The sequence below is a fragment of the Cyphomyrmex costatus genome, unplaced genomic scaffold, assembly GCF_001594065.2.
Source record: "Cyphomyrmex costatus isolate MS0001 unplaced genomic scaffold, Ccosl1.0 scaffold219, whole genome shotgun sequence".
Lineage (NCBI taxonomy): Eukaryota > Metazoa > Arthropoda > Insecta > Hymenoptera > Formicidae > Cyphomyrmex > Cyphomyrmex costatus.
This window is the reverse complement of record NW_017276246.1, coordinates 468,298-484,582: the sequence shown is the minus strand read 5'-3', so window position 1 is coordinate 484,582 and position 16,285 is coordinate 468,298. Positions and strand designations below refer to the sequence as shown.

Here is a 16,285-nt window from a genome sequence, read left to right as displayed (position 1 = left end):
TAAATCAACATTTAGATTTAACCCAAGATAGCTATTTCTTCAATATATACACATATATTTTATAAAAGAATAAAAATCTGTCTTGTATTTAGATCTTGCGAAAATTTGAAGAAAGATTGACAATAAGCTACGGATATTCATTCTCTTTTATCCGTCTTATATAACTTTGACGTCCTCATCATTATTCGTGATTATTTCTTAGCAACAAAAGATTGTATTAAATGAGCGTAAAACTCTTTCCCCGTTTATATTGTTCTCACGGCCTTATAGCTTTCCTATCTAGTATTCTTAATCGATGTTTTAAACGAAACTTCTTTCCCCTTTTTCATCGTCGCGTAGTCGACAGCGTGCGATTTTCAGAATGCAGTCGAGTGTAAATACCGTCGTGAAAGCCGTAGCGACCGACTGAAAGACAAGTAACTGCCTGCTCCCCCCACCGTCGTGATTTTCCGCATGTATAACGCGGGGAAGGGAGCAGAGCGACTTAATAGATGCTTCTCGATCCTTTGATCTTTGTCTCATTGATTCGATGACCTTCTTTAAATACCGAGATCACGGTCAGTGCGCGACTTTCGCGACTGAAGGCGCATCAGGCTGTTGCCGCCGCGGTGTGCGGCTATAATTTTTTTTTCCTCCTCGTCGTTATCGTACATTCGGTTGTGTAACTCGGCACAACACCTTGCCAATATCGCGCAGGAGCCAATCGCACCGCGGCACACCGTCAATTTTACCGCGCGATGATTCAGCGCGCTTTTTAACGCGCACCGATATGGTAACTGCCGATAAGACGCACACGGCGTACACGTCTTTCGTTTATTCCACTGACATCATATATCCCGGAAGCAAGTTCCGCCTGGTTAGAGACTGCGACGGGAGCATCGCGATGGGCGGAATTACAGAGATTCGTCCCGTTGTTATTCTACCACGCCGCTATCGAATCATTTATCGCGCACGTCTTATATCGTATCACTCGCGAAAACACGTTCCCCGTATCTCCGGAGTATCATTAATACGCGCGTTATCGCGAGGGAGGATCCGCGAGTCGCTCACTTGTCGTCACTTGTCGTCCTCGAGTATCACGGCCGGATTTGACAGATAACCGCACACGATGTAGAATCCTTTCCTCTCCCGCGGCGCGATCGACGACGAACGAGCGGCGACGGAGAAACGGTGAAACGTTCGCGAGAGGCACGCGCCCGCTCGCTCGCTCGCCTCGCTCTATCGCGATCCTTCGCGGTTTCAGCTTGACTGAGCCAGCCAGCCAGTCGACGGCGAGCTGGATGTTCACGTCGAAACCGTCGAGTGGTGAGATACCCCACCTCGCGCTCGGCCTCGCAGTCGTCGATAGACGCAACGCAACGTGACGTGACGACGACGACGACGACGACGACGATGACGGGTCCGTTCCTCACGAACGATCGCGACTAGAAACCCAGACGATGTACGCTCCGCGTGTCGTTTGCGATTCTGTTTGACCACAAAACTGACGGATGAAATTCTTGCACGGCGAAATCTGGCGACGAACGGGAGAGACCTTCGGCCTGAAAATAGGATCCTGGGACGCGGGATTAAATGTCGGAATCCGTAATTAGCAATTTAATCCTCTGTCTGCAATTGTACTTTTACTTCCTCTATCTGCAATATCCAGGCCTTTTCATTTAAATATTAAAACCTTTATTCGATGAAAAATTAAAATTTGAGCAAAAGTGAGGTAAAAATGGAAATTTGTTAAAAAAATGTATAATTTAGCAACAAGGGGAACCGCGGATTCCAGCTTTTATTTCGGAGAAATTTGAGAATGAAACTTGGCTTGTACCAAAAACAAAAAAACCCAGACGAATAATTACATTTTTATCTACTGGTATCTCTTTCTCTTCTCGGCAAGAATAAAAAAAAAAATACACGTATTCGAGTTAATATTTTTCACATTAATTGGACCGTTACCTCTGAAACTTGTCTCGAGTTCAATTTTATTTTGATTGATATCGTTGCAAGTCGAATTACAGCTTTCGATAGATTTTACTCCTATCGCGCGACCCGATATTTCGACTTGTAAAACACAGCGACGTTTTCTCATTAGCTTTCTCGAGATGGCCAATCGAGGAACTTTCACTCATTGTTACTAACGTTACGCTTCGATTCGTGATCGCGTTTCAATGCTATTCAATTACGATTTGCCTATTGTCATCGATTGGCTCCATCCGCCACGTGTGTAACGAGAGGAACCACTTGTTGTGGTTCCAAAGAGCAGAGGAAGAAACGACTCCTTTAATTATGCAACAGATAAAAATTCCTTCGATGTAAGCAACGGAAATTATAGATTACTCGCGCGACCGGAATTCGCTACTTTGACTGCTCGATCCAGACAGATATCTGCAGTTTCACTGCAACACTCGTGCAACGTCGTTCACTCTCCCATAATTGTTCCGACGTAGATATCGTGGAGATGTTATTGGACGAAAATACCGATAGCAACTTCTCACTTCCGCGTATCTTTTACCGCAGAATTTTCGTTCATTAAAAATTGATGGAAGATAAAATATTTTTTCGGTTAGCGCGGTTTTAGATATACAATATAATAATATAATATAAATCCGTGCGACGTTATTTTTACACAAAAATAACAAAACCAACAAATATTTATCGATTCTTCGTAATATACATATTTACGCAAATATTTACAATGTTACGAAGTTTATGTTATAGAACAGATTAATTTCTTTTATAACACACCACGCGTCCGTATAAATCATTTATGTAAACGAGAAAATATTGACGCTCGATATCGATAGTGATTTTATCTATCACTACAAGGATTTTTATAATCTAACATGAGGTAAGAATTTCGTAACGGTATGAGAAAATCTTACATTTTTTAATTATTTTGTGATAATTAACTACTTTTATATAAACTCTATTCATGATTTTTTATAATTCTTTAAAATTCTATTTATCGGTTCAATATTTTTTTATAACGCGACTCTTTCTCTCTTATTCATATTTTTTATAACTGCTGAATCTAATACAATAAAAATTTCACACGATGTTATATTCCTTATGAAATTATGACGATATTAAGACTATTACGAAATCAGTAATAAAAAATTAAGTGTATCTTTGCCTCAATATAATCTTCAGCCAAACTCTCTTTCGTGCGATTCAAAGAAACGACATAATCATCATTTCTTCAACATTGTATCATAAACAGATCGTTTCGACGCACGTCGCTCATGTTAAAACATTAAGAAACGTTTTGGTAAGTGCGGAATGGTTTATGTCACGTTTCGAGATATACCTACTCGATTTCGCACAGAACTTTCCATGTCTGCAAAACAAAAGAGTGCAAAAAGTTTAAAAATTTATTCTCACTTAAATTTGTGAAAAAACTCAGAAACGAGAAAATAATTACATTTTTAAAACAGAATAAATAATCGAATATATTATTATAATAATTTAATCAGAGTTTAAAAAATTTTTTATTTTTAAAATTTTGATTTTTACCTTCCTTCTGTTTTGAAAACAAATTATATATATATATATTATATATAAAATTGTAATATACAATATATATTTTTTGATAAATATAATAAATATTTTGAAATATAAATTCACTATATTATATAATATATTCATATAGAATGCAAGCAATTATGATTGTTTTTAGTAACACTTCCCGTCTCTTTTTAAATCTTAAAAATGACTCATCTTGCTCTTTTCTCTCTTCTCCCCTTCTATGTCGATGATTTGAACTTATTGCTGTCTGCTTCCGAAGCAAATAATTCTTGACACAGTGTCGCGCGGTCGTCGCTTTATATAACGAGTACCGATTAGCTCGTACCAGGCGGAGACGGTCTGTCATTACACAAGAAGGAGAGAGAAAGACAGAGAGGGAGAGAGATAGAGAGAGAGAGAGAGAGGAAAAGAGAGGGAGATAGAAAAGAGAGACGATATCGGCGATATTCCGGAAAATGGAGAAGCAAAGACGGGTCAGCGTGCATACGAAGAAGGATCGAGGAAGGTCGGGACGAAGGTAAGGAGAGACACACCGGGAAGGAAAGAGATCGCGTTCGACTTTCGCTTTAAAGCGGAGTGTCTTCAACATGACGGGTAAGCACACGCTCGCGTTGGTTGCCGGCGCGACCAGCAGGATACGGCCGTGTCTGAATTGCATTTATGCTCGGGTAACTTGCTCGAAACGTTAATATGCACTGCGTTGAAACGGTAACGAGAGGATTAAAATGCACACACCGACGCGATGCGGTGCATCCATTATTGTGAAGAAGCGTGAAGAAAAAAACCTGGGAATGTACACAAGATGGTTCATTGAAAGTCCCGCAGTGCTTATCACGTTTTATCTATTAAAGTATACCTATACTAATAATTAAAATAAATCATTCGACATCTCTCTTAGCAATTACATATAATTAATCGTAATCAAATTAATTATATTAATACAGCTATACTATAATTAAATTTAAATATAAAAGTTGTTAATTTAATTTTAATATAATTATTAGAATTTCGTTTGTTCGGCCACAAACTGGCTCTTCTCGTACATTCGCATCTAATCCAAATCTCTGAAAATAATTTTTCTGTCGTCTCTTTATTCCCGCAAATCTTCTCGGTACAATTGTTATCGAAGATAACCGCGGAGTGTAAACAAACCCAAACAAGTCTCGCAATTGACACAACAATGTAGGGTAGGATTAATTGAACGACGCACATTAAATTATGGCAAACAAAGTCATTGCCATAAATTGAGATGCGTCGAGATAAGGAGATAATTTCTCAGGTTTAATGATCGTAAATTTGCGGGTTGCTCTCTGCCAGTGAACTTGCCGCACGAAATCAGTATTTAGGACTATGGCGCAGCAAACTACTCTCACCGAAGCAATCCTCTCCCTCACTACTGTCGATCTCGCGCCACTCTGGACTCTCGGGACAAGCGGCTTAATACGAGGAGTACTTAACCGGTCCAGCGAGAATCAGTTTTCGTCTGCGACTTCGTGATCGTGATGTGCGTAAATATCGTACGTCGTAACTCGTACGTTTTAATGCGTTCGCAAACGACCCAAAGAAATTTTAACACCTGCCACTTTAACGTATATCTCTCAGATTTTCTATGCATTACCGATGATTTAGACGTAGAAACTTCGCTAGTCAGCAATATCTCAAATTTACTTTTTACTCTTTACTTTTATCATAAGAACGACGATGTAAAAGCTCGAAAGTTTTATAGGCCGTCCAAGGTCCAGATAGAGGAAATAAACAAGTAATCGTAACGATTCGTTTATAAAAGTAATCCGTCACGTACGCGTGATTCATGTGCCAGAGGTTATCTACACTCAAGACAGTATTCCGGTGCATTCAATCTTGGTTCGCATACAAAGTGCGTATACAAACTGTGAAAATAAGGCGTTATTAATCAAATCGCAAAAACGGTTTTGATATATTCATTCGCAGCCCCACAGTGTAGATAATCAATTTCCTTTGCGGTGCGCGATCAAATAAACGTAGGAAGTTCAAGTACCGGTATAGATGGATGGAAATCGAGGTCGACTACTGGTACGTACGAAGCCGACTAGAAGCAGAAATACTTCATTCGCCTAAAGCAACTGGCTCGTCCACGGTAGCGAAGAAATTTATCGGCCCAAAGGCAGGACCCTACACATTATATCTTTGTACGGATCACACACTGTGTGTCTCTAGGATCCATTTTACCTCCAGTTTAAAAATGCGAATTCTCCAAAAAATATCTTTCCATAAGAATGCAGGAGAATTATAAAATTCAAACAACTGAAATCTCTTCGTTAAATTACCAAATATAAACGTGTAACTTGAAAAACGATATTTGTCGATTAAAAAATTAAAGTTTCTTAAACTTACATACCTATGGTATATAATCTTAAATTATACTGGCTAAGAGAAAAGGATTCCAATGATTTACCAAGTGACGGGGGTAATAATGTAGTATTAGAGTTTTTCCATTAAAGATGAAAAATCAAATGACTCTATTCAAAGGTGGAAAAAATCTAATATATTATCGTCTTGTCACTTGATGAAAGAAATATTTACGAATCACACAAAACCCGTTCGAATAGGTGAAAGTTATGATAACACAAATTTCTTCCGACTTTTTTGTTTATTGATTTTATTCGCTCAACTAACCACATCCAGGATGTTAGAGACCGCGTAATTTTTATTATTTTTCTCATTAAACACAAGATTGAATGGAGTAAATTATCAACTTTCTTCTAATATCACCGTCTGTTTACGACGTGTAAAAGTGTTATCAGGATCATAAACGGAGGTTTCAATTTTTTTTATTTTCTGTGCACATCATGAAAATGTCAATATCAATTATGTTAAACATATAATTATTCTCGAAGCATCGAACCAAGAAAAGTGGTGCTTATCGCCTTCGCATGCTTCTGTCTGATGAAAATATTCTCAAAGCTGGCTCCAAGTCAACGACGCTTTTAGCTCTTTCCAGCCGACTCGCTCGTTATTTTCTCTTTTGATATCGAAATAGACCACTCACTACTGTTGTATGCGCATCGTTACACCGCGAAGCAATTAAATAATAATAATAATAATAATCTGTCAAATTATATGCGAGTTTGATTTCGTAGACTTTGAATTATTCCTCAATCGAAAATTATAATTACGTTTTTATTATAATGTAATAAGTTTCCAAAATGCTTACTTTATCAATAATAAAGTTATGATCACGCAATTATCAAATAAGATATTTCAGCTTTGCGTTTCAAGTTCGATAAATTGAATTTCGGCGCGTAAATTAGAAAACTGAAAAATGTAATACAAAAATTTCTATACGAATATCATCAAGCACCAATTATTACTTTTATTATAATTTATTCTTACATCGATCAATTTCTACTTATAATTAAATGATTAATATAGGTATATGATAATGAAAAATACAGTTATGTAAATGCGATGTAAACCCACGCTGACGTTCAGCATAAATATCGAGAAAAAGCATCTTATTAGGGTAACAAGATTTTCTCAAGTGCGTTTTGTACTGCTATATACCTTGCGTTTTTTTTTTTTTACATGGTCCACTTAACTCGCGGACCATGAACGTATTCAGATGCAGCGCGCTTGCAGATCAGCATTAACAGACAGATTATATTCATATCTATCCACGTAGACGCGCTCGATGTTGTATCTGCCGAGATATACCGTAAGACTCTGTTGTTTTACATCTGAAAAATTGAACACGGGAAACGTACGCCTGTACGCGTAACACGACGAAAAAGCCGTAAGATCTTCCGACCCGCGATTTGCCACGACCATTGTTCTCGGTGGATTACAAGCAGTATCGCTATCGCTTTTTCAGGAAGCGGACTGTCTCACTTTCTGCTACTATATTATGCACTTCCTACAGGCACAATGGCGGTTACGATGAGCCCGGGTATAAAGAGCGATTCCCATGGCGTTTAATATCTCTCGTTACTACGCTCGGAAGTCCTTTAAATACGCGTAATGTCGTTTATGAAGTGTATCGTGCTTCGGTAGCTTGATCGAATTACGTGTAATTACTCTAACATTAAATTTACGAGTCTCTTCATGAACTAACGTGAATTCTCAAGATAAACTTGAAATTCTCTTAACCAAGATAAAACTTGAAAAAATTGAATATTACTTGATTTAGATATCTATTGGCGATCAATCCTCACAAGTGTCTGATGCAGAGCTTTTTACCGATAATGTAATCGATTCTTGTTTTCTGGAATAAATCGATTTTCGATACGGAGTGTCAAGAAGTCGACGATTTTTCGATCGGCCCGCGTAATGTTCGCTCTGACACGTATAAAATAATCCGGTATTTCCAGTAATTCCAGTATCATTTGACGTGGACCGTTTTAACATCGCGACTGTTCATACGGTAATATATTTGTGCAGTTACGAGACGGCGATTTTTCGAAAGCGCGAGGTTCCTCCAGGCGGGTTGTTTCACTTTTTTTTTTTCTTCCTAGGTTTTTTTGCCGCTTCATCAAACTATATATAATAATGCGACATTACGACGCACTGCCGTACATTCGAGAAACAGGCAAATGGAAGGTAGGGAGGAACGACCTTGTCTATAATAGTGCGATAGTTATGGGCTGACCTAGTCCGAGCGTACCATTCACCGATGCAGTTACTTATAGTTGTGTCTTAAGGCGCGCTTAAGCCGATCGCCGCCGCGAGGATCTCCGCCCCGGAATCGTTGCACATCGATAACATCACGAGATACGCAACATCCGTTAACAGTATTGCATCGAGGATCTATTCTTACGTTATTTTTTTTTTTTTTTTTTTTTTTAACCAATAAACTCTTCGACCAACTTGAATTCACGATCGGCGAAAACGTCGACGTACTTGTACGTAACTTTCGAGCAATTACGCCCACTGATGCTAATTCTCAGCAATTAGAATGGCAAATAGATAATTTCGCAGAAATATAAAGATAACGTCAACAACACGCTCGTTATGATAACTTCTAATTATTAAGCTAATCATGTGAAACTTTCTACCGTAACTAAATTTGCGCGAACTTGACATGAAAACTTCAATATCTTGAGCGAATCCGCCTTATAATTATAATGCCAATATGACATTAATGAAACATTTATGTAATCTTTATGAACAGAATTGAATAGCAATCTGCAATAATGTATAATATATTCCAGGATTATACATACGATATATTTACTAATTAAAAGTTCAATATGGCTGCCAATTTTGCTTTCACTTCACATTTCACATTCACTCGCGCGTATCTAAACGTACTGGAATGCTAAATATGTAAAAGTCTGTACCTGTAGCGACGAGCCCTCCTAAAACACACATTTTCTAGAAAACACATCGATTATATCAAAACGTTAAGCACATACGGCCGAAAAGTGCCAAACGTTTGCGCGTATTACACAGCAATGGTCGTGAAACTTGTGAACAATAGACACATTGCGAAGCGAAGTTGCATATCATTATCTTATCTCTCGTTACGATACAATCGCATACGTAAAGGAGACGTGTCGACCGAATGGGTTTTTCGACCGATCGTTTATACAAACTCAAATAAAAAATCAATAAAATGAAATGGAAATAATACCGTATCTATAGAACTGATAACACGGAATTTAGTTATTGTCAACGATCTTAATCTTTTTCCTCCACATTTCATGTTGAAAACAAAGTGTGATATGATATGATACCGATATATGAATACTATTTACGGATGTACATTTCTTTATTAATACATCTATTTTTAATATTCTCAGAAAATGGAAATTTAGATTTTGGCATACTATATAGCGCAATTTATAGCGACATACAGAGAGAGAGAGAGAGAATACTCTTATTATCAATAAGATCACAATCTTAATTTTCTTTTATAGTCACATTAATCATATGAAAAAAATGTTTTCAGTCAAATTGAAATTGACATTTTTTTGTAACATTATTTGAAAGTTATTACTTTGATTGAATCTACAATATAATTATGTCTTCTTTTTACTCAATAATAGACACGATTATGATGTATATGTGTTTAACTGTACACTGAAAGAAAAAAATTTGGCTGCTGCAGACGATGCTGTACCATAATTTGGCTAATCTTTTCTTTCAGTGTAGAAATACTTATACAGTTAAAAGAACGAATTGTATACTGCAAACGAAGATATTTTTCAAACTGATTAAATACAGAACAGCAACTTTCAAACGATGCTAACTACAGTAAAATTTGAATTTTTGATAATTGTATTTATAGAGATTTTTGATCAGCATTTCATAAGCTACAAAATATCACAATTTCGAACAATGAGACTGAAACCACTTTCTCCATATGATTAGTGCAGGGTCTTTTACGTCAAACATGGCAGAAAAAGAGATCGAGATATCAACGCTATTTACGAGTAAACATTCCTTTCATGACTACATATATTATTAAAATTTTCAGAAAATGGAAACTTAGATTATGGTACACTACAAGCGCAGTTGATAACGATAAGCGCAACGTTTTCAGTCGATTACGCCCACAGGTTTCCTCCCACTGTTCAGCGGAGAGAATCCGAGTCGTTATCGCGCATAAGCGAAGATTCCGGAACGATACTTTTCCCAAATCATGACTACATTTAATTTTTATCTCTCTAAACCGAACCGTTATCGGCCATTCTACAGCGGCAACAGAGCGGGGAAATCAACAATAGATCTTCATGTAGGTATACCAACAACACCATATCATGAGTGCGTATACCGTGACAATGTGCGTGACGTATGGCGACCACATGGGGGTGTATATCCTCCTCCTCGTCGAAGCCATAAAGTCCAAACCGATCGATATGTTCCGAAAGCTTTGCACCCATAAAGCGCCTCGAATATCCGATATCTTAACTCGTGCGCGAATGTAAGCGATGCAAAAAAAAAAAAAAACGTCAAAACAAAGGAAGAAGGGAACATCAACATATAACGCAATGCGAATCCCAACGGCAATAAATTTTCTCGCCTCTCAACGTGCGCGCGTTCTATTTCGCACGCTGAAGCGAAAATTTTAACGTTAAATATTCTGCGTACGTTTGGCCAGTCACGGGTAAACACCCATCAGGCTGATTTATTCCCGTGAATTTCTGTCATTCTAGAAATTCAGGATTCGGGGTGATCGGCCCATGATCGCGCATTGACGCGGGTACACCCGCCAAGTTTTGTCAAATCGAGAAATTCCAGATGCGATAAATGGCAAACGTCTACGGCTGTCGTTAATTAGATGAGTCATTTCGATCGAAATTAGCAAACGGAATGAGACACGTGAGACCGCCGCGCCGGGTTGCTATTAAGGAGGGTTGCCGCCAATCGGAGGTAATGGTGAATGATTCAGAAGGGTGGAACCGTAGGGTGCGTAGGGGTCGACGAAACAAACAGCAAAAATCAATAGCACAGTAACCGAAACAACGCCGGTTGCCGAGACCATCGTCCTTTGAGCTCGGTTCTTTTATTTTCTGATTAACTTGTGGTTAGACCTGATATCTGTGATAGTAATGTAAAAATTGTATTTTTCTATCTATGATTAATTATTATACTTTTTGTGACGAATAACTTGTATCAGTTTTGTAGTCATCACTACAAAACTGTTAGCTTATTAATTAATCATAGCTAGAAAATCACATTTTTTACATTATTATCAAGTTGAATAAGGTTAATTAGATAACGAAAAACCAGACCTTAACTACACTTAACTTGATAATAATGTAAAAATTGTTTTTTTTTTCTAGCTACGATTAATTACTTAAATTGACAGTTTTGTACTTGAAAAGTACTTGCTACAAAACTATGAGTTTAATAAATTAAGCGTAGCTAAAAAAAATACAATTTTTACATTATCATCGGCTTAAGTCCAATCACGATGCAGAAAACGAAGGTCTGATTCTCACTTGTATTATTTTTTTCCGATAAGACAGAAAATTCAGATTCATTGCGTTCGAGTATTTCTTCTCGGTGATATTTCCAAGCTTAAATTCAAGAGCGAATCGTCGGAATATCAAAGAGCTGTTTCTATCGCGAGTAACGAAAATGCGCAGACACGCGCGCCATATTCCGGAAAATCCAAAGGTAGGTACTTATTGACAACGGCCCTTTTTCACGACAAATCCAATTATTTTATCCAGCCGTGCTGGAACCTCGGAGAACTGGCACGGACTCAAGTTTCACTCGGCGCGCAGTTCCATAGAGAGAGGCACTTACGAAAGATTTGTCACTTAGATTTCGTTAAAACGAGCAGTAGTTCGATTGAATTATGGTTGATTTTATTTCCTCGAGCTCGGAATTTTTCTTCCGGCAAGCGGCGCGAGAGAACCTCGTCGTTCGGTTCTATATTTAAACCAATCTTTTTTCAATATTTATTTTAAGCCGCAGAGAGCGAGACGGGATACGTCTGCAACGTGCAACGTTGATCGCCTTGGAGAGGTTCACGCAAATTAATGCGTGATAAATGAGTCGAGTGACAGAAACACCAGCGGATGCACAGACAATTTGGCAATATGGCGACGGTAAATGGTCGCGTGACCATTTGTGGTTCACGTTCGACCCACGTAGAGGCTCGCCTTGATCGGCCGTTCCCTCGGTGCTGCTGATCTTACCCACGTGCTCGTTAACGCGTAGGAGTAAATAATGTCGTTAAACTATAATGTAATCCACCTTAAGATACGCGCGCGTAATAAGCGAACTCGAGAGAAAAAAAGTATATATAATTTTAATGAGCATCCATCAAATGGAATATACGCGTTTCTCATGGAAACGCGTAGAAAGTACGGCTATCTCTTTGTAAAACGCCCACTTGTGCAGACCGAGAATCTCATGCAAAACTCTGCGGTGTATATCGACGGTGATTTTAACGCTTCATATTGCTGACGCGTCCGTCATAATCCGCGATAAAACCTCTGTCGAAGCTCACTTGGCAACGTGTGTAGCAAATCATCTATATGATGCTCTTCCGCGGATGGCCTTTTTACGAAATGGAAAAAAAGCAATCAAGATTAATTCTACCTCGAATGTCGCAAATGTCGAGCGATCGGAAGCGAGTATCAGAGCGGACGAGGCGATGCGATAAAGTAAACGTTCCATGTATGTATCTAGATATATCCGGACACTTACACAAACTTTATTATTAATCTCAAGTGCTTTCTTTTATCACAATACTAAAATTGAATTGTATTCAAAGATTACTTTTAAATTACAATACTTAAAAAGGCATTTGGGATTAATAATGATACATATAAATAAATAAATTTTTTCAACAATAAAATCATTTGCAGATTTGATATATTTCTTATTGATATCCGATTATTATTACTTTGATAGAGATACTTATATTAGCACCAAAAATTATTAAATTACTTGTCAATTTGATGAAAGTGATATTATAATACTATTCTGATTCTTCTCACGATTGCGTTCTAAGACCAAAAAAGATTTCGACGCGCGGTTTACAGAATCAGACGTGTGTATAAATTCACATAGAAATATTTAAGTGTAGTTAGGCTCTCTGTTTTGACCGAATGTATAGGAATTCTCTTATTTAATTTGAATTCATTCTCACATCAGTTCAACTTCGTTATCATATACCGTTAAACAAATAAAGTCTTTGTATATAAATGTCCAGGCATAGATACACGCGTCCGGTCGCCAGGGACGTTTACTAATTTAACACGCTGGCGTTTCTCGGGCGCCACCACGAAGGAAAACGCGACCGAGCCTTGGTTCGTCGCCAACGGTGTCTTTACGGGAAAGGCGATATAACGTCTGAAAAATGCAAGATTGTCATTTGCGAAATAAGGTCACCGTGTTACATGCACGCCGCATATAATTGCAACACGGTGCACGTGGCGGGGTCGGTTCGCGCGTACCGCGGTTTTATCCGTAAGTTGCACGATCCACCGCCGGTTCAGCACTTTACATTCCAACCGCAAGGTCGCACCACCATTCACAAACCCGCTCCGAGACGTTACCGTGCAAATCTGCAGCTGCGACTCCAGGTTCTCTAGCCGCACGGCGCGCTCCCGCGATGCGTGCGTGCGTGCGTGCGTGGGCGACGAGGGTGCGCTCACAGCAGCCTGAACGGCAATTTATTTTCCCAGATATGCGTATCGCTAACGCGCGATTAATATCAGCATACGCATAGCTCGCGGAAAATCAAGCGTAAATAAATCGCTCGGTGAGCGACAGTAATGAATGGCGAAAACATCAGAGATTAAGGGAGGGCTCATAAATAACCGTTGAGAGAGCGGATTATTAATATTATGTTATAAACTGTCGTGAGTATATCTATACCTGTGGCGATACACGCTATCGCTCGGAAGCGTCGGGGCAACTTTCGATCGCGAGATCGAAGTCTATCGTGCCGTGGAAGGGATTATGACGCACAGTCGTTGCACTCGTTATGTCACACACGTATACGGGGTATGACGGTAGGCACGCGCGTGTCGCATGTGCAGCCGTGTATATAAACCCGTATGAACATTCGCGCGCGCTCACGAAGCAATCAGACGACCGAGAGAGAGGATCGATGAGAATTTCGTCTTTGGAGAAACGGAAGGAGCAAGGGAGAGAGGAGGAAGAGGAGAGAGGGTGAAGGGCAGAGGGGTGGAGACGCGTCGCCGGGCGACGTTTTTCCGCGGTGCGCGTGAATGGGGAAAGTGCGACGTGAATCGTTAGAGATGTACTGGCGGAGACGCGATATAAAAGAGACACGAGAAGGCGTCGGGACGCCCGGCGTTCGCCGAGTCTGCGCCGTCACGACGACGTCCCTTTGTCCCCACGAATCCTCTCTCACCTAGCCTTCTTCCTCTTTCCTCCCTTTCTCTCTCCCCCTTACACGCTCGCGATCTTTCTCGCGTCGCGACGCCGACGACGTCCGCGTCGCTCTATTGCTCTCTTTCGTGTACGAGAGAGCTACGCCTCCTCTGCACGAGATGAAAACGGTATATAGACCTTCTCTCCGCGCCCCCTCACGACGGGCGCACGTTGTGTTTGTTCACCCCTGAAAGGCTCCCGGGCGCATTAATTGCCAGCTAGACGATCCTATCGGGGGCGAATTGTAAGACCAATCACGGTGTTCATCGAGCACAAAAGCGAGAATCGGAAAAGCACATAGCTTCGATGAATCCTTTACCTTCAATGTACCGTACGTACGTGAAAAGCTACGATCGACAGGATCGAAAAGCGACCGAGACACGAGAAAACGCAGATCGCAGAGATGAAAACGTATACCTCATCCGCATCACGCGCGCGTATTCGCTTTGCAGAGCGACGCGAATTTGAGAATTTTGTCCGCTGTATTTCCATGAAGGAAAAAAAAAAAGGAAAGAAAGAGATCGACAATCCTCGACATTTGCGTGACCAAAGATATTAAAGTACTCGCGTAATTACAACGTCGCTACGCAGAGGACACTCTACCCTTCTCACGACCTTTTTCTCCCTCGTCCGTTTCAACCCTGCACGTGCAATTCTCAAATTCAAAAGCAACCGCGTCATTTTTAGTGCAACTACAATAATTTCTGTCCACGTTGAATAAAAGCAAATGAATTGTTAGTCGCAGAGGTAAGTGCGGCACCGTGAAATGTATAAGCTGACGTAAACGAAAAGTAGAGATAACATGAAGTAAAATATCAAAAGCCTAAAAAAATTTGTTTGACTATACTAAAGTTGGTTTATAAGCAAAGAAATAACAATTTTCGAGTAACATAAAAGATGAAAAACGAGTGACTAATAAACGATATTAAGTGAAAATCGACTATGAAATATTCAACACAAATGAGTGAAGAAATCCGTATGTGATTTTGCGAGTCTTGATGTCTATTTTTTATGTAAATTTTTCAGTTTCCAGTTCAAACAAACTGCGCGTCGATTATTTGTCGATCTTGGAACACACTCAGGAAAACACAGTTTCTATATTGAAGGTTGGAGTACGTAACATCACGAATTTAATTGGTAAACAATTTAAATTATCATTGATGCCGAGTGTTTTTATATTATATATATAAATTATTATAACAAATTTATTTATACCTACTCGTATATAAAAGTGATATATAGAAAATCACTTCAGCTGGTTTTTTAAGACTTGTTTTGACTGAGTATAGCCTTCTTTCATTTGTATGATAGGTAAATAAACTTTTTATAAATTAAATTTTAATAACAAAACAGATAGGTATATTAAATTATGCAAAATTTTTGTCGGCCTGCTTGATGTCAACAATAACAGCACTTGTGCAATATTTTTATGTAATAGACCACATGGATGTTGAGTGGTCGATATAAATCTCTTACAATGTTATTATAGCGGAACGAAGTAGATCACATGAGAAAATATCGATTTTACAGTATGTTAATGAAACTGCAAGAAGTTCTACGCGTTCTATTCAACAACTTTGCTCAACTTGCAGATAGAAATCTTTCAACGCCTTAGTTCTATGCGGATCTATTGTATAAATGATACGCGCGTGTAAGTATCTCCCGTGCTGCAGAATAACACTGGCGTGTTATAACAATAAACCAGACGCCGACGCGTAATACGACGGCAATAGCCGGCAGAGAATCTGGTGATTTATCACACTTGTCTCTTAGTTTCGTGTATCATGCTACTATTCCGTGTCAATAGTCCCCGAGTTTGACGCATCATAAATTACAGAGTACTCGCCAGCGATAGGCGTGGTTAGTGTACGTGACGATACTCTCTCTCTCTCTCTCTCTCTCTCTCTCTCTCTCTCTCTCTCTCTCTCTCTCT

At 39.2% G+C, this 16,285-nt stretch overlaps 1 protein-coding gene across 3 annotated transcripts in view; it reads right to left on the bottom strand.

Annotated features, from left to right (window-relative positions):
- Positions 1 to 16,285, bottom strand: part of siz (Brefeldin-resistant Arf-GEF family protein schizo) — a 47,990-nt gene that overhangs the window by 18,763 nt on the left and 12,942 nt on the right. Inside the window, exon 1 of one of the 3 annotated variants that reach the window (XM_018539711.1) lies at positions 13,831 to 13,900. The exons of the other annotated variants lie outside the window; for them this stretch is intronic. The gene's annotated coding sequence lies outside the window, so the exon portion shown is untranslated. Of the gene's footprint in view, positions 1 to 13,830; positions 13,901 to 16,285 lie in introns of those variants that run through there. 3 annotated transcript variants of the gene reach the window in all.